The sequence below is a fragment of the Macaca mulatta genome, chromosome 16, assembly GCF_049350105.2.
Source record: "Macaca mulatta isolate MMU2019108-1 chromosome 16, T2T-MMU8v2.0, whole genome shotgun sequence".
NCBI lineage: Eukaryota > Metazoa > Chordata > Mammalia > Primates > Cercopithecidae > Macaca > Macaca mulatta.
The window spans coordinates 77,548,284-77,573,527 of NC_133421.1; the positions used below are offsets into that span (position 1 = coordinate 77,548,284).

General features: G+C 46.0%; 1 pseudogene; it reads left to right on the top strand.

Annotated features, from left to right (window-relative positions):
• The first annotated feature begins 3,982 nt into the window (after positions 1 to 3,982).
• On the top strand, positions 3,983 to 4,552 carry LOC700709 (large ribosomal subunit protein uL22 pseudogene; annotated as a pseudogene).
• Positions 4,553 to 25,244: the final 20,692 nt, after the last annotated feature.

Consider the following 25,244-nt stretch of genomic DNA (forward strand, 5'->3'; position numbering starts at 1 on the left):
CATGCTGTCTTCCCTGGTGTGTTCTCATACAAGTGGGGAGCAAGGCCACTCTCCCGACTTTACCAATGTACTTTCCCATGTGGACAAGGTGAAAGGGAAAGTCATCGCTTCTGGGCCTATATCTTATAAAATTCGAATTGAAAATAGCTCTAGTCGAATGCAGTGGCTCATGCCTATAATCCCAGCACTTTGGGAGGCCAAGGCAGGAGGATTGCTTGAAGCCAGGAGTTTGAGACCAGCCTGGGCAACATGGCAAGACCCTGTCTCTATAAAAAAATTCTAATATTAATGAGGTGGGCTGGTGCAAGCCTGTAGTCCCAGCTATTTAGGAGGCTGAGGCAGGAGGATCACTTGACTCCAGGAGGTAGAGGCTGCAGTGAACTCTGATCGTACCACTATACTGCAGCCTGGGCGACAGAGTGAGACCTGTCTCTAAAAAAAAGTTATACATATAAAAAGAAGAAAGCTTTCTAGATTTTATTCATATTTAGCCTAGGGACTGAGACAGCTCAGGCCAGGGACATTGTGTTCCAGATGGCTGGGTTAGAAACTAGACCAGTAGACCAGGCATGGTGACTCATACCTGTAATCCCAGCACTTTGGGAGGCCAAGGTGGGTGGATCACTTCAGGTCAGGAGTTTGAGACTAGCCTGGCCAACATGGTGAAACCCTGTCTCTACTAAAAATAGAAGAATTAGCCAGCCATGGTATCGCAGCTACTCAGGAGGCTGAGGCAGGAGAATTACTTGAACCCGGGAGGCAGAGGTTGCAGTGAGCCAAGATCGCACCACTGAACTCCAGCCTGGGCTACGAGTGAAACTCTATCTAAAAAAAACAAACAAAAAATTAGCCAAGCGTGGTGGCACATACCTGTAATCCCAGCTACTGTGGAGCCTGAGGCAGGAGAATCTCTTGAACCCGGGAGGTGGAAGTTGCAGTGAGCTGAGATCGTGCTACTGCACTCCAGCCTAGGCAACAAAGCAAGACTCCATCTCAAAAAAAAAAACAAAAAAAAAAACTAGACTGGTAAGAGGGACAGGCACCACTCCCATATTCTATCACCTGGGGCTTATTATTATGCCAAATTTGTCTGCCTGAAGCCGTCTTCCCTTAGGATGCATTATTTCCTAGTGACTTACACCCATAATCCCAGCACTTGGGGAGGATGAAGAGGGTGGATCACTTGAGGCCAGGAGTTCAAGACCAGCCTGGGTGACACAGTGAGACACCGCCCCCCTCAACCTCTACAAAAAAAATACAGAAAATTAGCTGGGCCTGGTGGTGGCACACACCTATAGTCCTAGCTATTTGGAAGGCTGAAATTGGAGGATAGGTTGAGCCTGGGAGATTGAGGCTGCCAGTGAACTGTCATTGCGCCACTGCACTCCAACCTTGGCAACAGAGTGAGACCTTGGCTCAAAGTAAATAAATAAAGATGTATAATTAAGAGCTTATGAATAGATACATCTCTCACATGTCATTATTTGTTTTTCTGAAACAAAGTCCAAGAAACTGTTTGCCTTTAAAAAAAGGGAAAGGTGGTATGGACAAAAGATTTTACTTTTCTTTTTTTTCTTTCTTTTTTTTTTAGATGGAGTCTTGCTCCAGGCTGGAGTGCAGTGGCGCGATCTCAGCTCACTGCAACCTCCAGCTCCCTGATTCAAGCAATTCTCCTGCCTCAGCTTCCCAAGTAACTGGGATTATAGGTACGTGCCACCACGCCCAGCTAATTTTTGTATTTTTAGTAGAGACGGGGTTTCACCATGTTGGCCAGGATGGTCTTGATCTCCTGACCTCGTGGATCCTCCCGCCTCAGCCTCCCAAAGTGCTGGAATTAAAGGCATGAGCCATCATGCCCGGCCAAGATTTTACTTTTCACTTAGCTTTTATTTGTAATTTTGGATTTCCAAATCTATATATCTATATCTATCTATCCACAAATATATATATATATATATAGAATTTTGTCAAGTATCAACCAAGATGCCCTAACATAATTTAACGTAGTTTAATTAATTTCACATACCTAAGTCACTTTAGATTACTTATTTATCTGTTTCTGTGACTGTGCCTCTGTCACCCAGGCTGGAGAGCAGTTGCATGATCTCAGCTCACCGCAATCTCCGCCTCCTGGGTTTGAGCAATTTTCCTGTCTCAGACTCCCAGATAGCTGGGATTACAGGTGCACCCCACCACACCTGGCTAACTTTTTTTTTTTTGGTAGAGACGGGGTTTCACCATGTTGGCGAGGCTGGTCTTAAGTGATCCTTTCTCATTGGCCTCCCAAAGTGCTGGGATTACAGGTGTGAGCCACCATGCCCAGCCCACTTAACTCATTTTAATTTAGTACTTACTATATTTGAAATGCTTCTGATAACTCTCCATGAAGGAAAAGTAAGATATATAAGAATTGGGAGGAAAAAGTACATATATCACCTTTGGCAGTCAATATATTTATATTCTGGAAAATCAAGCTAAAAATGACTTGAGTTTGCCACAGGATTAGCAAGATTTCAGGTTGTAAGAGTCAACTGAATTAATATAAACTAGACTGAGCATGGTGACTCATGCCTATAATCCCAGCACTTTGGGAAGCTGAGGCTTTTTTTTTTTTTTTGAGATGGAGTCTCACTCTATCACCCATGCTGGAGTGCAGTGACGTGATCTCAGCTCACTACAACCTCTGCCTCCTGGGTTCAGGCAACTCGCCTGCCTCAGCCTCCTTCGTGGCTGGGATATAGATGCATGACACCATGACCAGCTAATTTTTTTTTTTTTTTTTTGAGCTGGAGTTTCTCTCTTGTTGCCCAGGCTGGAGTGCAATGGCGTGATCTTGGCTCACTGCAACCTCCACCTCCCAGGTTCAAGTGATTCTCCTGCCTTGGCCTCCCAAGTAGCTGGGATTATAGGCATGCACCACTGCATCTGGCTAATTTTGTATTTTTAGTAGAGACAGGGTTTCTCCATGTTGGCCAGGCTGGTCTCCAACTCCGTCCGCCTCGGCCTCCCAAAATGCTGGGATTACAGGCATGAGCCACCGCACTCAGCCTATATATATATACTTTTACTTATATATATATGTATATGTGTATATATAGTATATATACTAGTAACAGTATATATATACGCATTTTCACTACACTGGTCAAAGTATACACACACACACACTTAGCAGTATATATATTATATATATATTCCAGTGTATATATCTACATGTAAAAGATAGATATAGATATATAAAATATATATGGATATATATATACTGGAAAAGTCAGTGAGGAGAAAACGATCCATTGGCCATACTAAATAAAAACCAAACCAACCAGGAAACATTTAGGAACTAGCTTCACTTTCAACATATAACCGGAAAAACACTAAATGTTGTTGCCTAGGAATTAGAAGTGAAACACCACGCCCAAATGGCTCAAGCTGGTGGCCAGAGATAAGAACTTAAAGGCATCTGTCTCGCCTAGCAGACCGGGCCCCCTGTTTTCCCATCGCTTCCTTTAAACAAACTATTCAGGCATTTGCCCACCAACTTAAAGGGGCTTTAAGTTCAACTTTAAGTGACACCCTGTTTGTTGCAGGTGGTAAATGAATTTACCAAGACAGCTGTAGGTAAAGAAAGGCAGATTTAACTACTCTTCCTCTTTCTCTTTTTTTTTTTTTTTTTTTGAGACGGAGTCTCGCTCTGTCGCCCAGGCTGGAGTGCAGTGGTGCGATCTCGGCTCACTGCAAGCTCTGCCTCCCGGGTTCACGCCATTCTCCTGCCTCAGCCTCCCGAGTAGCTGGGACTACAGGCACCCACCACCGCGCCCGGCTAATTTTTTGTATTTTTAGTAGAGACGGGGTTTCACCGTGTTAGCCAGGATGGTCTCGATCTCCTGACCTCGTGATCCGCCTGCCTCGGCCTCCCAAAGTGCTGGGATTACAGGCGTGAGCCACCGTGCCCGGCCCTCTTCCTCTTTCTCTAAGTGGCCTGAGGTAATCTGTGAAAATGGTTCGCTATTCACTTGACCTGGAAAACCCCACAAAATCATGCAAATCAAGAAGTTCAAATCTTCGCGTTCTCTTTAAGAACACTCGTGAAACTGCCCAGGCCGTCAAGCATATGCATATACAAAAAGCCACGAAGCATCTGAAAGATGTCACTTTATAGAGACAGTGCGTACCATTCCAATGTTGCAATGGTGGAGTTGGCAGAGGTGCCCAGGCCAAGCAGTGGGGCTGGGCATAAGGTCAGTGGCCCAAAAAGAGTGCTGACTTTTTGCTGCACATGCCTGAAAATGCAGAGCGTAATGCTGAATTTAAGGGTTTAGATATAGATTCTCTGGTCATTGAGCATATCCACGCGAACAAAGCACCTAAGAAGCACCGCCGGACCTACAGAGCTCATGGTCGGATTAACCCATACATGAGCTCTCCCTGCTACACTGAGATGATCCTTACTGAAAAGGAACAGACTGTTCCTAAACCAGAAGAGGAGGTTGCCCAGAAGAAAAAGATATTCCAGAAGAAACGGAAGAAAGAAAAACTGATGGCATGGGAGTAAATTCAGCATTAAAATAAATGCAATTAAAAGTGAAAAAAGGAAAAGGCAGATGTATTAGAGAAAGTGTAAAAATATGTTGTAAGGGTGCAGTGGGCAGCACAGCAAAGAAGGGACTGTCTGCCAAGAGGTAGGGGCTAGTGGGAGGTTTTATAGGGTCTTGCAGGAGGGGGCTACATGCAGAACAAGGTTGTAATGCTGGGGCTACATGCCAAACAGGTCATTGTGTCCACAAGTTTGTGATTAGCACTTTCTCAGAACAATTGTCCGTTATTCTCCCCCACCTGGGACCCCGTCCTCATTTTGCTTACTTATCAGGACTCCATACTATTCTGTTATACATACCACTAGTTGCCTCTCTCACTCTCTGCCTGACTCTTTTTTTTTTTTTTTTTGAGACAGAGTCTCGCTCTGTCGCCCAGGCTGGAGTGCAGTGGCCAGATCTCAGCTCACTGCAAGCTCCGCCTCCCGGGTTCACGCCATTCTCCTGCCTCAGCCTCCCGAGTAGCTGGGACTACAGGCGCCTGCCACCTCGCCCGGCTAGTTTTTTTGTATTTTTTAGTAGAGACGGGGTTTCACCGTGTTAGCCAGGATGGTCTCGATCTCCTGACCTCGTGATCCGCCCGTCTCGGCCTCCCAAAGTGCTGGGATTACAGGCTTGAGCCACCGCGCCCGGCCTCTGCCTGACTCTTAATTTCTGGCTTGTCTGACCTGAGGACAGAGGATGACACTCCTGAAGCATGGCGCCCTTCCTTCCCAGGATCTGTAAGTAATAAACCTTTGATCATATTTCCTACTGTGGTGGATTGAATGGGTGCCTTTCATCTGAAAAACCAGGGGCTACCTAGGTTTTCCAGGGACACTGGGAAGAACACAAGGCTAGGATCTCAGCATTGAAGCGATGGTTAGACAGTCATAAACTGAACACAGACCATACAACAGCCACAAGGAGCGTCTGCCAGGATAAACACATTTCCCATGTGAAGGAACCCCTGAGCACAGGTTGGACAACTAAGCATTAGACCTTCCACCAGGTTAAAGAAGTACCCCATGAGAGACGCACTGTAGACACCCATGCCCAGCTCCCTTCATTTCCCATTAGGGCAGGGCTGCTAGCTGCTCTGGTACTGAAACCCCAGTTTAGCTGGGGGCTGTCAAAACAGACACATAAGAGCCATTCACTGAAAATAAATGTTTATTGGCCGGGTGCAGAGACTCACGCCTGTAATCCCAGCACTTTGAGAGGCCAAGATGGGTGGATCACATGAGGCCAGGAGTTTGAGACCAGCCTGGCCAATGTGGCGAAACCCTGTCTCTAATAAAAATCCAAAAATTAGCTGGGTGTGGTGGCGCACGCCTATAATCCCAGCTACTCGGGAGATTGAGGCACGAGAATTGCTTGAACCTGGGAGGCAGAGGTTGCAGAGAGCCGAGATGGCCCCACCGCACTCCAGCCTGGGCAACAGACTGAGATTCTGTCTCAATAAAAAAGAGAGAGAAGAAATGTTTCTCAAAAGAGAAATAATATAGCCATTCTAAAACAACACTGACTTGGAAGACTGGTGTGTGATTGAGACCTTAATTCTTGAAATAATGTAGAGCCACATTGTTTTCATCCTTTTTAATTAATTAATTAATTATTATTATTATTTTTTGAGATGGAGTCTCACTCTGTCGCCCAGACTGGAGTGCAGTGGCACGATCTTGGCTCACTGCAACCTCCATCTCCCGGGTTCAAGCGATTCTCCTGCCTCGGCCTCCCGAGTAGCTGGAATTACAGGTGCCTGCCACTATGCCCAGCTAATTTTTTTGTATTTTTAGTAGAGGCAGGGTTTCGCCATGTTGGCCAGGCTGGTCTCGAACTCCTGACCTCATGATTCACCTGCCTCAGCCTCCCAAAGTGCTGGGATTACAGGTGTGAGTCACCGTGCCCAGCCGTTTTCACACCTTTCTTAAAGTGGCAGAAGTTTTCTTCATGTGAAGTTCTTCCAATTCAGAGGCTTTATATATAGGACAGATACTATTCTATATATAAAAAGTGCAATTGCTTTTGTGCAAATTAAAAGAAAATGGTATATATACATAAACACATTTGTTGATATATGACAGGAAAGTTTCTGGAGGGATACATAAGCCATTGTTAGTTTTATTTTATACCTTTGTGTACTGTCTAAATTATTTTACCCTTAGTATACCAGCAAAAGTCATCACTGTTGATCATCTGGGGCCAATAGAACCTTCAAATTTTAAAAATATTTCCTGTAAAGCAATTTATAATAGTAAGAATAAGGGATAGTGAAAAACAACTTTGTTAGAAACTTTAACAAGAATGCTTTATCTCATTACTGGGTCAGTATATAAACATGGTGTTATTTTTCCTATGTTAAAACCTCTCTCATGATCCATCCCACAAGCCCCTCCTATTTCTGCCCCCGTTTCTCTGCTTTTTTTTTTTTTTTTCTCTGTGAGAGGGGTTCTTGCTCTGTCACCCAGGCTGGAGTACAGTAGTGTGATCATAGCTTGCCACACCCTCAATGTCCTGGGCTTAAGCAATCCTCCCACTTCAGCCTCCCAAATAGCTGGGACTACAAGTGCATGCCACCCCATGCTTGGCTAATTAAAAAAAAAAAAAAAAAAAGGCCAGGCGAGGTGGCTCACACCTGTAATCCCAGCACTTTGGCACGGTGGCTCACACCTGTAATCCCAGCACTTTGGAAGGCCGAGGTGGTGGATCAAAGGTCAGGAGTTGAAGACCATCCTGGCTAACACAGTGAAACCCCGTCTCTACTAAAAATACAAAAACAAAAATTCTCTGGGCGTGGTGGCGGGCACCTGTAGTCCCAGCTACTTGGGAGGCTGAGACAGTAGAATGGCTTGGACCCGGGAGGTGGAGCTTGCAGTGAGCCGAGATCACCCCACTGCACTCCAGCCTGGGCAACAGAGTGAGACTGTCTCAAAAAAAAAAAAAAAAAAAAAAGGCTGGGCACTCATCCTTGTAATCCCAGCACTTTGGGAACCCAAGGCGGGCAGATCACTTGAGTTCAGGAGTTTGAGAACAGCCTGGCCAACATGGTGAAACCCCACTTTTACTAAAAGTACAAAAATCAGCCTGACACGGTGGGACACAACTGTAAACCCAGGTACTTGGGAGGCACGAGGCGGAGGTTGCAGTGAGCTAAGATTGCGCCACTGCACTCCAGCCTGGGCAACAGAGTAAGACTCCATCTAAAAAAAAAAAAAAAAATTTTTTTTTTTTTTTTTTTGAGACAGAGTCTCGCTCTGCCGCCCAGGCTGGAGTGCAGTAGCGTGATCTTGGCTCACTGCAAGCTCCGCCTCCCGGGTTCACGCCATTCTCCTGCCTCAGCCTCCCGAGTAGCTGGGACTACAGGCGCCCGCCACCTCGCCCGGCTAGTTTTTTTGTATTTTTTAGTAAAGACGGGGTTTCACTGTGTCAGCCAGGATGGTCTCGATCTCCTGACCTCGTGATCCGCCCGTCTCGGCCTCCCAAAGTGCTGGGATTACAGGCTTGAGCCACCGCGCCCGGCCAAAAACAAATTATAGAGATAGGGTCTCACTATGTTTCGCAGGCTGGTCTGTTACTCTTGAGCTCATGGGATCCTCCACCTTGTACTCCCAATCCTGTTCCTCTTGAGAGCAAAATCCCTTGAGAGAGTTGTCAATACTCCCTCTTTCAATTTGTCTCCCCCATTCTCTCCTAAACCCCCTGTAATTAGGCTTCGAGCTCTCACCACTCTTCTGAAACTGCCCTTGTTCCAGTTGCCAAGGACTTTCATGGTCGTCTCAGTCTTTACTTGTCTTGAACAAGTAAAGACTGTTGGTGGCATTTGACGTTGTCGATCATTTTCTCCGTCTATTTTCTTCATTTGGCTCCTCCAATTCTATTTCTTGCTAGTTTTCCTCCTACCTTGCTGGACCCTCATTGTCAGTTTCTTTTGCTGGTTTTTCTTCATCTCCCAAACAATGAATGTTGAAGAGTGCTGGGGTGTGTTCCTCGAACCTCTCCTCCATCTATAGTCACTTGCTTGTGATCTCATGCAGTTTCTTGGGTTTGAATATTATCTATGTGCTGACTCTCAAACTTAATTTTCCAACCTGGATCACCCCCACTGGACTCCAGGTTTGTATACCCAGCTGCCCTCCTTTTTTTGAGACAAGGTCTGGCTCTGTCACTCAGGCTGGAGTACAGTGGTACAATCATAGCTCACTGCAACCTCTGCCTCCTGGGCTCAACCTCCACCTCCCAGCTCAGTCTCCTGAGTAGGTGAGATTACAATCATGTACCACCATGCCTGGCTAATTTTTGTATTTTTTCTTTTTGTAGAGATGGGGGTCTCACCTTATTGCCCAGGCTGCTCTTTAACTCCTGGGCTCCAGTGATCTTTTCACCTCAGTCTGTCAAAGTGCTGGGATTACAGACATGAGCCACTGCACCTGGCCTGAATATCTACTAGGTATCTCAAGCCTAACAAGTCTACAATTAAACTCTGATCTTCCCCAACCTGTTCCTCCCATAGTCTTCCCTACATCCGCTAATGACAATTCTCCTTCCAGTTGCTCAGGCTAAAACTTTGGAGTCATCCTTAATGACTCTTTTTCTCTTGCACACTCTCTGCATTTTATCCACCTGCAAATTCCATCATCTCTATCTTCAAAATATACAGAATCTGACTCCATTTTGCTGCTTCCACTGCTAGCCTCCAGGCCCACGATGCTGGCCACTATTTTTCACTTGGAAAATTGCAGTAGCCTCTTTTATTCCCCCTTTTTTAAAAAACTTTTTTTAAAAAAATTATTTTTTTGAGACAGAGTCTTGCTCTGTTACCTCAGGCTGAAGTGCAATGGCGTGATCTTGGCTTACTGTAACCTCTGCCTCCCAGGCTCAAGCAATTCTCATGCCTCAGCCACCCAAGTTGCTGGGATTATACGCGCCTGCTACCATGCCAGGCCTACTTTTTATATTTTTAGTAGAGATGGGGTTTCACCGTGTTGGCCAGGCCAGTCTTGAAGTCCTGACCTCAAATGATCCGCACTCCTTGGCCTCCCAAAGTGCTGGGATTACAGGTGTGAGTCACCACACCCAACCTCTACATACATTAGCTCCTTTAATCCTCATTTAAAAATTCTTGTGGTAGATATGAAGAGTCTTCAAAAAATCCACTAAAATGCATATAATGAATGGAAATACTATACATGGATTTCAAACATTTTTTTTGTATCAAAATAAAAGTATGCTAATTTGTCATAACCTTTCGCAACAGGATCTGGTTTGAGGCACTAAGGATAAGACATTTGTTTGAAAAGAGCTCCTGGCCGGGCGCGGTGGCTCAAGCCTGTAATCCCAGCACTTTGGGAGGCCGAGGCGGGTGGATCACGAGGTCAGGAGATCGAGACTATCCTGGCTAACATGGTGAAACCCCGTCTCTACTAAAAATACAAAAAACTAGCCGGGCGTGGTGGCGGGCGCCTGTAGTCTCAGCTACTTGGGAGGCTGAGGCGGGAGAATGGCGTGAACCCGGGAGGCGGAGCTTGCAGTGAGCCGAGATCACGCCACTGCACTCCAGCCTGGGAGACACAGCGAGACTCTGTCTCAAAAAAAAAAAAAAAAAAAAAAAAAAAAAAAAAAGAAAAGCGCTCCTATCAGAGCAACATGAATTCTGCTAAAAAACCACTTTTTTTTTTTTTTTTTTTTTAACATAGGGCCTCACTCTGTTGCCCAGGCTGGAGTGCAGTGGCATCATCACATCTCACTGCAGCCTTGACCTCCTCCACTCAAGTAATCCTCCCACCTCAGCCTCCCAAGTAGCTGGGGCTACAGGTGTGCACCACCACACTTGACTAATTTTTTTGGGGGGAGGAGGATGGAGTTTCACTCTCATCGCCCAGGCTGGAGTGCAATGGCACGATCTCAGCTCACTGCAACCTCCACCTCCCAGGTTCAAGTGATTCTCCTGTTTCAGGCTCCTAAGTAACTGGGATTAAGGTGCGTGACACCAGGCCTGGCTAATTTTTGTATTTTTAGTTGAGATGGGGTTTCACCATGTTGGTCAGGCTGGTTTCAAACTCCTGACCTCAGGTGATCCACCCACCTCAGCCTCCCAAAGTGTTGGGATTACAGGCGTGAGCCACCATGCCTGGCCAATACCACAGTTTCTTTATCCACTTGTTCATTGATGGACATTTGGGCTGGTTCCACATTTTTGCAATTGCGAATTGTGCTGCTATAAACATGCATGTGAAAGTATCTTTTTCATATAATGACTTCTTTTCCTCTGGGTAGATACCCAGTAGTGGGATTGCTGAATCAAACAGTAGATCTACTTTTAGTTCTTTAAATAATGGCCACACTGTTTTCCATAGCAGTTGTACTAGTTGACATTCCCACCGGCAGTGTAGAAATGTTCCCTGCTCACTGCATCCATGCCAACATCTATTATTATTTTTATTTTTTGATTATGGCCATTCTTGAGGAGTAAGGTGGTATCACATTGTGATTTTGATTTGCATTTCCCTGATCATTAGTGATGTTGAGCATTTTTTCACATGTTTGTTGGCCATTTGTATATCTTCTTTTGAGAATTGTCTATACATGTCCTTAGCCCACTTTTGGATGATGGGATTGCTTTTCTGGCAACAGTTTTTGATGCTCAAGGCATTTTGCTTGTTGACTTTCTGGAGAGCCAAAGAACAATAACATCTGCGTATTAGGAGAGTGTTTTAAGGAAGTTAGTCAAAGCTTCTCCAGAAAAATGGCTGGCAGTTGTACTGGAGAGTTCTCCACCACCACAGTGCTTCTGCTCATTCCTCTCATCAAACAAGGGCAATTTTACAAAAATTTCAGGCCGGGCGCGGTGGCTCAAGCCTGTAATCCCAGCACTTTGGGAGGCCGAGACGGGCGGATCACGAGGTCAGGAGATCGAGACCATCCTGGCTGACACAGTGAAACCCCGTCTCTACTAAAAAATACAAAAAAACTAGCCGGGCGAGGTGGCAGGCACCTGTAGTCCCAGCTACTCGGGAGGCTGAGGCAGGAGAATGGCGTGAACCCGGGAGGCGGAGCTTGCAGTGAGCCAAGATCACGCTACTGCACTCCAGCCTGGGCGGCAGAGCGAGACTCTGTCTCAAAAAAAAAAAAAAAAAAAAAAAAAAAAAAATTTCAATGAGAAATCATTAGGAATGCACCTTACAGTCCTGATTTGAGCAGTTTAGAAATATGTTTCACAAAATATTAAATATTTTTATCTCTTGACTCATGTATTAGTCAGAACTCCTCTGGTTGCAAGTGACAGAAATCCAACATAGACTACGGAAAAAAACAAAAATTACCTTAAAGAATTAATTGATCCTGGGCTGGGTGCCATGGCTCATGTCTGTAATCTCAGCACTTTGGGAGGCCGAGGTGGGTGGATCATTTGAAGTCAAGAGTTCAAGACCAGACTGACCAACGTGGTGAAGCCCCATCTCTATAAAAATACCAAAAAAAATCAGCTGGGCGTGGTGGTGTGCACCTGTAGTCCCAACTACTTGGGAGGCTGAGAGAGGAGGATCTGTTAAGCTCCAAGGCAGAGGTTGCAGTGAGCTGAGATTGTGCCACTGCACTCCTCTTTACAGAGGGAGACTCTGTAAAAAAAATACAATAAAAATAGGAATCGATCCTGGATCCAGGAGCTCAAAGCATGTGCCCAGGAAACTGAGGTTCTTGGCTCTCCCTGCCTCTGACCTTGTTTCCAGCAGCCATCCTCCCTCTGTTTGCTGGGGAAGACGCCCTGCCAGCTCCATGCCAACAGGAGTTGCACCGTTCTAGTCCTCAGAGTCTTCCCGAGTCCACAACAATCCAACAATCCCCTCAAAAGACTCTGAATAGAGACCAGGTGTGGTGGCTCATGCCTGTAATCCCAGCACTTTGGGAGCCCGAGGCGGGTGGATCACTTGAGGTCAGGAGTTCAAGACCAGCCTGGCTAATATGGTGAAATCCCATCTCTACTAAAAATACAAAAATTAGCCAGGCGTGGTGATGAGCTCCTGTAATCCCAGCTACTCGGGAGGCTGAGGCGGGAGAATTGCTTGAACCTGGGAGGTGGAGATTGCAGTGAGCCAAGATTGCGCTACTGCAGTCCAGCCTGGGCAACACAGCGAGACTCTGTCTCAAAAAAAAAAAAAAAAAAAAAAGACTGATAGAGCTGCCTAGGTCCTATGCCCATTCCTGAGCAACCTCATGTTCAAGGACGGAGTACTCTAACTGGCAAAGACAATGCCGTGTGTGTACCAGAGGGTTTCATTTCTTCCTGGCTTGGGAGAAACTACATTCCCCAGACACTCTTAAGTCTGGTGGAAGCATGTGTCTAGTTCTGAACAATGAGTGTGGCACAAGAGAGGCTTACAGCTTCTGAGCTGGATCCTAAAATGCATCCTCCTCCCCCATCTCCATGCTGTCTCTTTGCTTGTCTATGGTGGATGCAGGCTCAGGTCTAATCAAGGGCTCCAAGGAAGCCCTAAGTAACACTGGAAGCGATAAAAGGAAGGAGCTTGGATTTCTGCTTAGAGGAAAGTCTTCTCAGGTCCTCCCCCAGCAACTTCCCAAAAAACCCTCATTGAGCTGTGATATAACCAAGAAACAAACTTCTTATTCTATTGAGCCACTGAGATTTGTGGTTAGTGGTTATCAATCGACCGTGAGTAGATTAGCTCAAATGCTCACTCCTGAGACAGGAGAGGTGGGACTTTTGCTTTAAAACAAGGCATACTGGACAGGCGCGGTGGCTCATGCCTGTATTCCCAGCACTTTGGGAGGCCAAGGCTGGTGGATCACTTGAGGTCAGCAGTTCGAGACTAGCCTGGCCAACATGATGAAACCCCATCTCTGCTACAATTACAAAAAATTGGCTGAGCATGTTGACATGCACCTGCAGTCCCAGCTACTCAGGAAGCCGAGACAGGAGAATCCCTCGAGCCCAGGAGGTGGAGGCTGCAGAGAGCCGAGATTGTGCCACTGTACTCCAGCCTGGGTAACACAGCAAAACTCCGTCTCAAAAATAAACCAAAAATAAGGCACACCAGAGCCATAAAGTGTAGGAGGGGCTGTTCCCAATGGAAAGGCATATGGGTCAGACAATAAAAGAGCAGATAAACAACCCACTTATCTTGAGTTTGGGAATCAGTCCAAAGGAAATAATACAAAAGGAAACTAAATTATTTTGAATAAAGATGTTCATTGCAGAGTTATTTATAATAGCAACAGATTGGAAATGTCTCAGAAGCTCAAAACATGGATGTGATAAAGCAAAGTATAGTTGATCAGTATAATGGACCCATGGATACGTGGAACTGTGTATCGGAAACCTCGCTGAATGACAGATGTTAAGCACAAAAGGATTTAGTCCTCTCCTTACCCCTTAGAAAGGCGCTGGGGGTTGGGCCTCCCCTGGCAGCTGAATTGAGGAGTGGAATCTTCAGAACTGGGGACCTGAATCAGGGAGTTCCCCCTAGATCTGGAGGAGGAAACTGAGCCAAAAGTTGTTCAGCAAACTGGGCTTCACATTCACGAGAAGAGACCCAGGAAGAGACATGGGATCAAGTTGTGGAACTGGGGAGAGAAGACAAAACTTTGATCAGATGAGGATCAAATTGGGAGGCAGGGAGAATGTGTGGGCTGTTAGATGATGCTCAGGATTGGCTTTTGAGGGTGGCTGGGCTGGCTAAGCAAAGGACCGGAACTGGGGCAGGAACCAAACCCTTCTAAGTCCTCCTCTAGGCAGGGCAGGGCATCCCTTCACTCACCTGGTGAACTGCCTTTTTGTTTGTTTTTTGAGACGACGTCTTGCTCTGTGGTCCAGGTTGGAGTGCAGTGGTGAGATCTGGGCTCACTGCAACCTCCACCATCCAGGTTCAAGTGATTCTCCTGCCTCAGCCTCCAGAGTAGCTGGGATTACAGGTGCAAGCCACCATACTCAACTAATTTTTTTTTTTTTTTGAGATGGAGTTTTGCTCTTGTTGCCCAGGCTGGATTGCAATGATGCAATCTTGGCTTACCGCAACCTCCACCTCCCGAGTTCAAGCAATTCTCCTGCCTCAGCCTTCCTGAATAGCTGGGATTACAGGCATGCGCCACCACGCCCAGCTAATTTTGTATTTTTAGTAGAGACGGGTTTCTCCATGTTGGTTGGGCTGGTCTCGGACTCCTGACCTCAGATGATCCGCCCACCTTGGCCTCCGTAAGTGCTGAGATTACAGGCGTGAGCCATCACACGTGGCCGATTTTTGTATTTTTAGTAGAGACAGGGTTTCACCATGTTTGCCAGGCTAGTCTCGAACTCCTGACCTGAGGTGATCCACCTGCCTCGACCTCCCAAAGTGCTGGGATTACAGGCATGTGCCACTATGCCTGGCCTGAAATATCTTTTTTGAGATAGGATCTCACTTTGTCACCCAGGCTGGAGTGCAGTGGTGTGATCTCGGCTCACTGCAACCTCTGCCTCCCGGGTTCACATGATTCTCCTGCCTTAGCCTACCAAGTAGCTGGGACTACAGGTGCGTGTCATCTTGCTGGCCTTTTTTTTTTTTTTTTTTTTTTTGTAGAGATGGGGTTTCACCATGTTGGCCAGGCTGGTCTTGAACTCCTGATCTTAAGTGATCTGCCTGCTTCAGCCCCCCAAAGTGCTGGGATTACAAGTATGAGCCACCATGCCTGGCCTAAAAGCTTCTCAGATGATTCTGATCTGCATCCCTTAGATGTAAGCAGTTAAGGTCCTAGCCATTTGCTTATACAGTGGTTGATTTAGAAGGTACAAGGAATGGAGGCCATGGCTGATGTGCGTCAGTGTGTTTTAGACATGGGAATGTAGTGAACTCTGTGCAAATTTTGCAGAATAAAGGAAGGTGATGTCCTGTGTTTCCTAGTGGTCAGGAAGCACAGCGTTCTCTACAATGTAATTGATGCATTTCACCAGGCACCAGGTGGAAAGGTCCAGTATGGGGCATGAAGCGTGACATCTTAGGATACTTCCTCCTATACCATGATGGTGTGATGGTCACAGGCATGGAGAGGGCCCTCTCCATTAGGATTATTGCTGTCTATCCTTATCCAGAGTACCTGTAACTCAAGAACTGATGAATTTGGGAGACCATCTCTAGACCACAGGGCCACCAAAAGTTCCACGGGCCCATGGTCAGGATTTTGAAGGACACACAGTGGCATACTGAGTAGTGTCCTGCCTAATCCCAGAACTGATGTGCAGGTTACTACTGCCAGGACATTGATGGCTATACTGGTGGAGGAGGATCCTGTGCATTTTTTTTTTTGATGGAGTCTCGCTCTGTTGCCAGGCTGGAGTGCAGTGGCGCAATCTCGGCTCACTGAAACCTCCACCTCCCGGGTTCAAGCAATTCTCCTGCCTTGGCCTCCCAAGTAGCTGGGTCTATAGGCATGTGCCACCGTGCCCAGCTAATTTTTGTATTTTTAGTAAAGACGGGGTTTCACCATGTTGATCAGGCTGGTCTTGATCTCTTGACCTCATGATCTGCCTGCCTCGACCTCCCAAAGTGCTGGGATTACAGGTGTGAGCCACTGCACCCAGCCGATCCTGTGCATTTTTTAAGCTTTGAGCAGGCTTGGAGCTCAGCCAATGGGATGATGGCCTTGCAGAACTGTTTAGACTCGCAGCAACAAAGCCGGCATGCCTGCAGAGTTCCCAGGCCACGGTGCTTTGGATGCGGGACTTCTCTGCCATCCCTTGCCATTGTGGCCTTGCTGGCAGGATATCTACCAAACAGTTTAGGCTGCTCAGCTCACAAATATGGGAAGCAAACTATTTGAAGACTGCGAGGAGGCATGAGTTGAGCCAAGTGTATTCCAAGCACTCCTAGGTGTCAGCTAATGGGGAATTCCCCTCCTTGAAGGCCGCTTAGATCACTAGCAATGCTATCTTCTTCACCATGAGGTCACTGACGTTAGTCATCCCAGTTTTCTTGCTGGAGTCACAGAAGAGTAAGTCATTTGGGCTGAAGACTGTTTTTTGTTGTTGTTGTTGTTTTTTTTTTTTTTTTTTTTTGGTCCTTCTCCTGCCCGCTTGAGAAGGCTGGGGACTTCTTGACATAGGCTGGATGAGCTGGCCTTGAGGCTATGAGGCTAGGCTGACTTTAGGAAAGCCAAGGACAAGTTAGAAAGAGTTCTCAATCTCTGAAACAAAGCACACAGTGAAGCTGGTAGCAAAGAAATCCATTTTTGGTTTTGTTTTTTTTTTTTTGAGACATGGTCTCCTTCTGTCACCCAGGCTGGAATACAATGCATGATCATAGCTCAGTATAACCTTGAAGTCGTGGGCTCAAGTGACCCTCCTCCTTCAGCCTCCCGAGTAGCTGGGACCACAGGAGTGCACCACCACAACCAGCTAATTTTTTTATTTCTGTAGAAACAGGGTCTAGTTATGTTGCTCAGGCTGGTCACAAACTCCTGGGCTCAAGTGATCCTCCCGCCTTGGCCTCCCAAAGTGCTGGGATTACAGGCGTGAGCCACCGCATCCAGTGAATCCTAGATTCTAGAATTGCTTGGGGTAAGGGGTCTGCTAATCCTGGAACCCAGACCCTTTGTTCTGCTTGAGACCGCACTGCCTGAACTGAACGTAAACCCACGTCAGTCCAGCTCACAAAACTACACTTATGGGGATTGGCCTGGAGGTGGCGCCCCTGTTTTTGGTCTGGAAATGCTGGCCTGAGGCTCAGGCCAGTCTGGCAAATGGATAAGAACATCACCCAGTGGAAGAGGATGTCACAGCTCAGAAGGCTGGACTGGGCTGCACCCTTTATCAGCCCCTGGAAGAGAGCAGGGGCACTACCCAAGCCTGAAAACACTGCACTTCCTCAAACTGCTCAACACTTATCTTGACATCTGTGGGGATTTTTTGTCTTTTTTTTTTTTTTTTCCTGACGTGTCTCACTCCATCACCCAGGCTGGAGTATAGTGGCACGATCTTGACTCACTGCGACCTCCACCTCCCAGGTTCAATGGATTCTTCTGTCTTGGCCTCCCGAGTCGCTGGGATTACAGGCATCCACCACCATGCCCGGCTAATGGCTAATTTTTGTTTTTTTTTTTTTTTTGAGACGGAGTCTCGCTGTGTCGCCCAGGCTGGAGTGCAGTGGCCGGATCTCAGCTCACTGCAAGCTCTGTCTCCCGGGTTTTTACGCCATTCTCCTGCCTCAGCCTCCCGAGTAGCCGGGACTACAGGCGCCCGCCACCTCGCCCGGCTAGTTTTTTGTATTTTTCAGTAGAGACGGGGTTTCACTGTGTTAGCCAGGATGGTCTTGAACTCCTGACCTCGTGATCCGCCCGTCTCGGCCTCCCAAAGTGCTGGGATTACAGGCTTGAGCCACCGCGCCCGGCCTAATTTTTGTATTTTTAGTAGAGATGGGGTTTCGCCACGTTAGCCAGGCTGGTCTCGAACTCCTGACTTTAAATGATCCACCCGCCTTGCCCTCCCAAACTGTTGGGATTACAGGCGTGAGCCACCACGCCCGGCCTTGACATCTGTTTTTAACTTCCATTCCCAGGTCCAGAGTGATCTGGATTTTAAATATTACACCTTGATGTCTTAATAAAACATTCCAAATCCAGCCTTCCCAAAAAATTATTCCATGACACAGCTTAAACACTCTTCTGATCAAAATATACTGAGTGATTTTAGGGCAAAGATACATGTGACATCTTTGGTGGGTTTGTTTGAGGCGGGATCTCTGTCACCGAGGCTGGAGTGCACTGGTGCAATCTAGGCTCACTGCAACCTCTGCCTCCTGGGCTCAAGTCATCCTCCCACCTCAGCTTCCCGAGTAGCTAGGACTACAGGCAAGTGCCTGGCTAATTTTTGTATTTTTTGCAGAGATGGGATTTTACCATATTGCCCAGGCTGGTCTCGACTTCCTGGTGATCCACCCACCTTGGCCTCCCAAAGTGTTGGGCTTACAGGTGTGAGCCACCACACCTGGCCACATCTGACATCTTTAATAAAAAGACTCCAAGCAGGGAGGGCCTGAGACAGAAGAATTGCTTGAACCCAGGAGACAGAGGTTGCTGTGAGCCAAGATTGCGCCATTGCAATCTAGCCTGGGTGACAAGAGCAAAACTCTGTCTCAAAAGAAAAAAAAAAAAGACTGCACGCAGGTTAGATTGAAGGGCTGGTAGTACTTTCATCACCCCATGTCCCGCAGCCTGGCCAGTTTCGCCCTGTGGTTATGTTGAGCACCTCCTAGTGGAGGAGTCAGGTAGGTCAGGTAGCTGCAGGTGGTCTGAGAGATTCCATTCATTCATTTCTGGGCCACTGCTCTGGCCAAGGGATTCAATCTATGCAAACAGGTTGAGGCATGTCTGCAAGACTGCCTTCTGTTCCTTGCCTCTGTGATCCGGGTCTGCTTTTCTGAACACGATGCAGTCAGAGAATCAGCAAAGCAAGGCACAGTCCTGGGGAGTAACTGCTATAAGACTACAGTAGCTCTGGCTGAGGTCAGAGCCCATGGAATTTGGTCCAGCCTGGCCATACCTGTTCGTGAGGGCAATCTACTCTATGTACATGGATGTGTGTTTTCCCAGGACTAGGCAAAGAAGATCCGTTCCTTCCAGCCTCAATCTGTATTAGTCAGGGTTCTCCAGGGAGACAGATCAAACAGGAGAGAAATAGAGAAAGACAAAATGGAGTTTATTTATTAGGGAAATTGGCAAGAAGTTCCATGACAGGTCGTCTGCAGACTGGAGACCCTGGGATGCTGGTAGTATGGCTCAATTCAAGTCCTGAAGGCCTCAGAATCAGGGAATCTGATGGTGTAACTCAGTTTGAGACCAAAGGCCTGAGAAGCCAGGAAGGGTGGAGGAGAGGGGAGAAGTCCTGGAGTTTAAAGGCTGGGGAGCCTGGAGTTGTTGTCCAAGGACAGGAGAGGAAGAATGTGTCCCAGCTCCAACAGATAGCTTGACATAGTTACCTCCCTGTTTTTGTTCTCTCCGGAGCTCTGGGAGACTGGATAAATAATGCTTTACCAGGTTTCTAGATATTCTTTAATCCATTCAAGTTGGCACCTAAAATTAACCACCACACAATCCATAGATCGCAGTCAAGGCAAAAGAAGCTTTACCCCAGGCTGGGCACAGTTGCTCACGCCTATAATCCAAGCACTTTGAGGGGTTGAGGCAGGAGGATCGCTTGAGCCCAGGAGTTCCAGACCAGCCAGGGCAGCATAATGAGACCCCATCTCTATAAAAAAAAAAAAAAAAAAAGCTGAGCATGGTGACAAGTGCCTGTAGTCCCAGCTACCTAGAGGCTGAGGTGGGAGGATCACTTGAGCCCAGGAGGTCAAGGCTGCTGTGAGCTGAGATCATGCCACTGCACTCTAGCCTGGGCAACAGATGAAGACTCTGTGTCTCAAAAAAAAAAAAAGAAAGAAAGAAAGAAAAAAGAGGCCGGGCATGGTGGCTCAAGCCTGTAATCCCAGCACTTTGGGAGGCCGAGACGGGCGGATCACGAGGTCAGGAGATCGAGACCATCCTGGCTAACCCGGTGAAACCCCGTCTCTACTAAAAAATACAAAAAACTAGCCAGGCGAGGTGGCGGGCGCCTGTAGTCCCAGCTACTCAGGAGGCTGAGGCAGGAGAATGGCATAAACCCGGGAGGCGGAGCTTGAAGTGAGCTGAGATCCGGCCACTGCACTCCAGCCTGGACAACAGAGCGAGACTCTGTCTCAAAAAAAAAAAAAAAAAAGAAAAAAGAAAAACGAAAAGAAAGAAAAGAAAAAGGAAAAGAAGCCTCTTTTTTTTCCCCAGCCTCTTTTTTTTTTTTTTTTTTTTTTTTTTAGGGAAAAGAAAATCCTATATGCCTTCAACATCGGCTGGCAAGTGTAAATGTATGTTTTATTTACTGCCTTCCCTTCCTCTAAAAAAAAAAAAAGAGGTCATTCATATTATGATCAAGCTACTATAAATTCACTTTTGAGCAATGCAAATAAATGTTTAATTAAATTCTGAATATCATAAGATATCAGCTTGATAGATTCCTGGCTGAGAAAGTGGTATTTGTGAGGGTGAAAAGATAATGAAATGGCTGAAATGACTCAAGGTAGCTTTAGTCAATCAGGAAATCAACATATTTTCGCCCTTATAATGCTCAGTGAGAATGAGCCATTAGGAAGACTAAATGGGGCTTTGAAAAACCAGTGCTTGCTTCACTTCCTATTAGCCAGGCCTGCTCAGGGAGCACCCAGAGCCAAAAGAAGTAACTCGAGTATGACAGAAGCCCAGTTCAGAAGAAAAGATTATGTGTAACTTCCCCCTGGAAACAAAATTTGTTTTCCACTGCCAGGCGAGCTGGGCTGCAAATTCTTGAATGGGATGCCTGCGGTGGGGAGGATCAGAGAGACTCTGTTTGAGTGACTGTCCTGACAAGTTGGAAAAAAAAGACATGGGGCATGATTAAAGGCTGGCAGCTGCTTGTAGGGGGGTGTTCCCAGGAGCTTCAGAGGACTCAAGAACGAAGGAATAAAAATCACCTGGAACATTTGAAGGCATCAAGACTTTACTTTCAGACAAAACAACACTAGCTTGAAATGTATGATATGCCTCTTGCCAGTTTGCTTCATTCTCCCCGTTTTGGTTATTATGATTTTTTAAATCCTTTCATTCTTTTCACTCAGAATGAAGCAAGTAATTGATTTCCTTATCAAGAGGCCAGGCAGTCCATTTTTCATGGCGTTCAGGATGCACAGCAAATCTAAAACCATTGTCTGGCAAATGCAGCTTGCAGCCGCAATCATTATTTTCATCAGGTAAGCCGGCTGGCTTATGTTTTTAAAATTTTATTGTTAAGTATTGTCTTTTACTGGTTAAATCAATGATAACATTCTTTACTTTGTGGTTGTGTTACTCAAAATGAGGATTTTTAACAATGATAAAAATAAAGCTTGTTAGATCATTTTTAATGGTAATAAATTGGTTCCTGGAGATTTGATTAAAGAGAAAACTAGGTCAATCTAAGCAGAGTCCAAATTAGGTAAAAAGTCTGTAGAGAAGGGGGGAAAAAAGGAAGTTGTGGAACCACAGACACAGTAAAAGGAAAAAAACTGGCCAAGTACGATGGCTCACTCCTGTAATCCCAGCAGTTCGGGAGGCTGAGGTGGGTGCATCGCGTGAGCCCATGAGTTCGAGACCAGCCTGGGCAACATGACAAAACCCCCATCTCTACAAAAACCGTACAAACACACACACAAAAAATTAGCCAGGCATGGTGGTGTGCACCTTTAGTCCCTAGCTACTTCATAGGCTGAGGTGGGAGTATCACTTGAACCTGGGAGGTGGAGGTTACAGTGAGCTGAGATTGAGCCATTGCACTCCAACCTGGGTGACATGGTGACAGAGTGAGACCCTGTCAAAAAAAAAAAAGAAAGAAAATTTTTAAAAATTATTTAATGAATTAATTTATGTTTGTGACAGTCTCTTTCTGTCTCCCAAGCTGGAATGCAATGGCATAATCATAGTTCACTGCAGCCTCAAACTCCTGGGCTCAAGGCATCCTCCTGCCTTAGCATCCCAAAGTGTTGGAATTACAGGCACGAGCCACTGCAAGGCTAGGCTTTTTTTTTTTTTGAAACAAAGTTTGGCTCTGTCACCCAGGCTGGAGTGCAGGGGTGCAATCTCGGTTCACTGCAATCTTTGCCTCCCGGGCTCAAGCAATCCTCCTGCCTCAGTTTCTCAAGTAGCTGGAACTACAGGCACGTGCCACCACGCCTGACTAATTTTTGTATCTTTTGTAGAAAAGGGGTCTCGATATGTTGCCCAGGCTGGTCTTGAATTCCTGGGTTCAAGTGATCCACACACCTTGGCCTCCCAAAGTGCTTACAGGTATACCACGCCTGGCCAGAAAAATATTAAGTATTAAAATCAAAAAGAAAAATCACCAAGCCATTTTGCATATTTTTCTGGGGAGATATAGATACAGACACAGATATATATGTAGAGAGAGATAGAGATACCCAGATAGATCTGGACTGGACACCTTATGATAATACAGTATCAGTTGGGTATAACTTTGTTCTGGAAAGGCCAAAGGGAACTGATTAAAGAAGGCTTAAGGCATATATATATATATATATATATATATATATATATATATATATAAAAAATGTTTTCCCAATTTCTCATACCAGTCCTTTTTATTAATTTTTATTGAGATATAATTAATTTATCTACCATAAATTCACCCTTTTAAATAAGTACACAATTTAGTGGGTTTTAGTAGAGTATTCACAAGGTTGTACAACCATCACCGCTATTTGATTCTAGAACATTTGGCCGGGCTCGGTAGCTCACACCTGTAATCCCAGCACTTTGGGAGGCTGAGGTGGGTGAATCACCTCAGGCCAGGAGTTTGAGACCAGCCTGGCCAATGTGGTGAAACCCCATCTCTACTAAAATATATATATAAATTAGCCGGGTGTGGTGGTGCATGCCTGTAATCCCAGCTACTTGGGAGGCTGAGGCAAGAGAATTGTTTGAACCAGGGAGGCGGAGGTTGCAGTGAGCCGAGATTGCACCACTGCACTCTAGCCTGGGTGACAGAGCGAGACTCTGTCTCAAAAAACAAACAAACAAAAAAAAAAACAAAAACAGAACATTTTCATCACCCCAGAAAGAAGCCCCAGAATCATTGGCCCTACTCCCCATTTACTCTCCCGTTTCCTGGCAAGTATTTATTTACTTCCTATGAATTTGCCCATTTGGGATGTTTTACATAAATGAAATCACATATAATATGTGATTTCACCAAATAAGACTTTTGTGTGTGGCTTATTTCAAATAATTTTTTAAATTGTGGTAAAGTATGCATAACTTAAAATTTACACTCTAACCACCGCCCCCCCTTTTTTTTTGAGACAGGGTCTCACTCTGTCTTCCGGGCTGGAGTGTAGTGGTATGATCACGCCTCACTGCAGCCTCAAACTCCCAGGGCTCAGGTGATCCTCCTACCTCAGTCTCACAAGTAACTGGGACCAGAGGCACGCACCACCACACCTGGCTAATTTTTGCACTGTTTGTAGAGATGGGTTTCAATATGTTGTGCAGGCTGGTCTTGAACTCCTGGACTCTTGTGATCCACCCACCTCGGCCTCCCAAAGTGCTGGGATTACAGGCGTGAGCTACCACACCTGGTTGTCTCTAACCATTTTTAAGTGTACATTTGAGTAGTGTTAAGTATATTCACATTGTTGTACAATCAATCTCCAGAACTTTTTCATCTTCCCAAATTGAAACTCTGTACCTATTAAACACTAACTCCCCATTCTCTCCTCCCAGCCCACGGTAACCACCCTTCTACTTTCTGTCCTTTTCTTTTTTTTTTTTTTTTTTTTTTGAGATGGGGTCTCGCTCTGTCGCTCAGGCTAGAGTGCAATGGCGGGATCTCGGCTCACTGCAACCTCCGCCTCCTGGGTTCAAGCGATTCTCCTGCCTTAGTCTCTCGAGTAGCTGGGATTACAGGCACCTGCCACCGTGCCCAGCTAATTTTTTTGTATCTTTAGTAGAGATGGGGTTTCACTAAGTTGGCCAGGCTGATCTTGAACTCCTGATGCCATGATCCCCCTGCCTCCGCCTCCCAAAGTGCTGGGATTACAGGCGTGAGCCTGGCCTACTTTCTGTCTTTATGAACTTGACCACTCTAGGTACGTCATATGAGTGGAATCACACAGTATTTATCCTTTGGTGACTGGCTTATTTAGCTTAGCATAATGCCCTCAAGGGTTCTCCATGTGGTAACGGTGTCAGAATTTCCTTCCTTTCAAGGCTGAATAATATATCCATTATATGGATCAATGGCATTTGGGTTATTCATTCATCAGTTAATGCACATGTAGGCTGTTTCTACCTGTTGGTCATTGAGAATAATGCTGCTATACACATATGTGTATATGTTTTTGCATGACCATTTGTTTGCAATTCCTTTGACTATATACGTATGAATAGAATTACTGGGTCATATAGCAGCTCTAAATTTAACTTTTTGAGTAACTGCCAAAGCATTTTCCACAGTGCTACACGGTTTTACATTCTCGCTAACAATATATAATGGTTCCAATTTCCCCAAATCCTCCCCAACACTTTTTATTTTTATTTTTTTAAAACAATTACAGCCATGCTAGTGAATGTGAAGTGGCATCTCACTGTGGTTTGGGTTTTAATTAATTTTTAAATTCAAAAGAATAGACTTGGCTGGGAGTGGTGGCTCATACCTGTAATCCCAGCATTTTGAGAGGCCGAGGTGGGCAGATCATCCGAGTTTAGGAGTTCGAGACCAGCCTAGCCAACATGGTGAAACCTCGTCTCTACTAAAAGTACAAAACTTAACCAGGTATGGTGGCATGCACTTGTAATCCCAGCTACTCAGGAGGCTGAAGCAGGAGAATCACTTGAACACAGGAGGTGGAGGTTGCCATGAGTTGGAATCACGCCACTGCACTCCAGCCTGAGACTGTCTAAAAATATATATATACGTATGTGTATATGCAAAGCACAAACATCTAAGGGCAGGGCATGGTGGCTCACACTTGTAATCCCAGAACTTTGGGAGGCCGAGACATGCAGATCACTTGAGGTCAGAAGTTGAAGACCAGCCTGGCCAACATGATGAAACCTCATCTCTACTAAAAATACAAA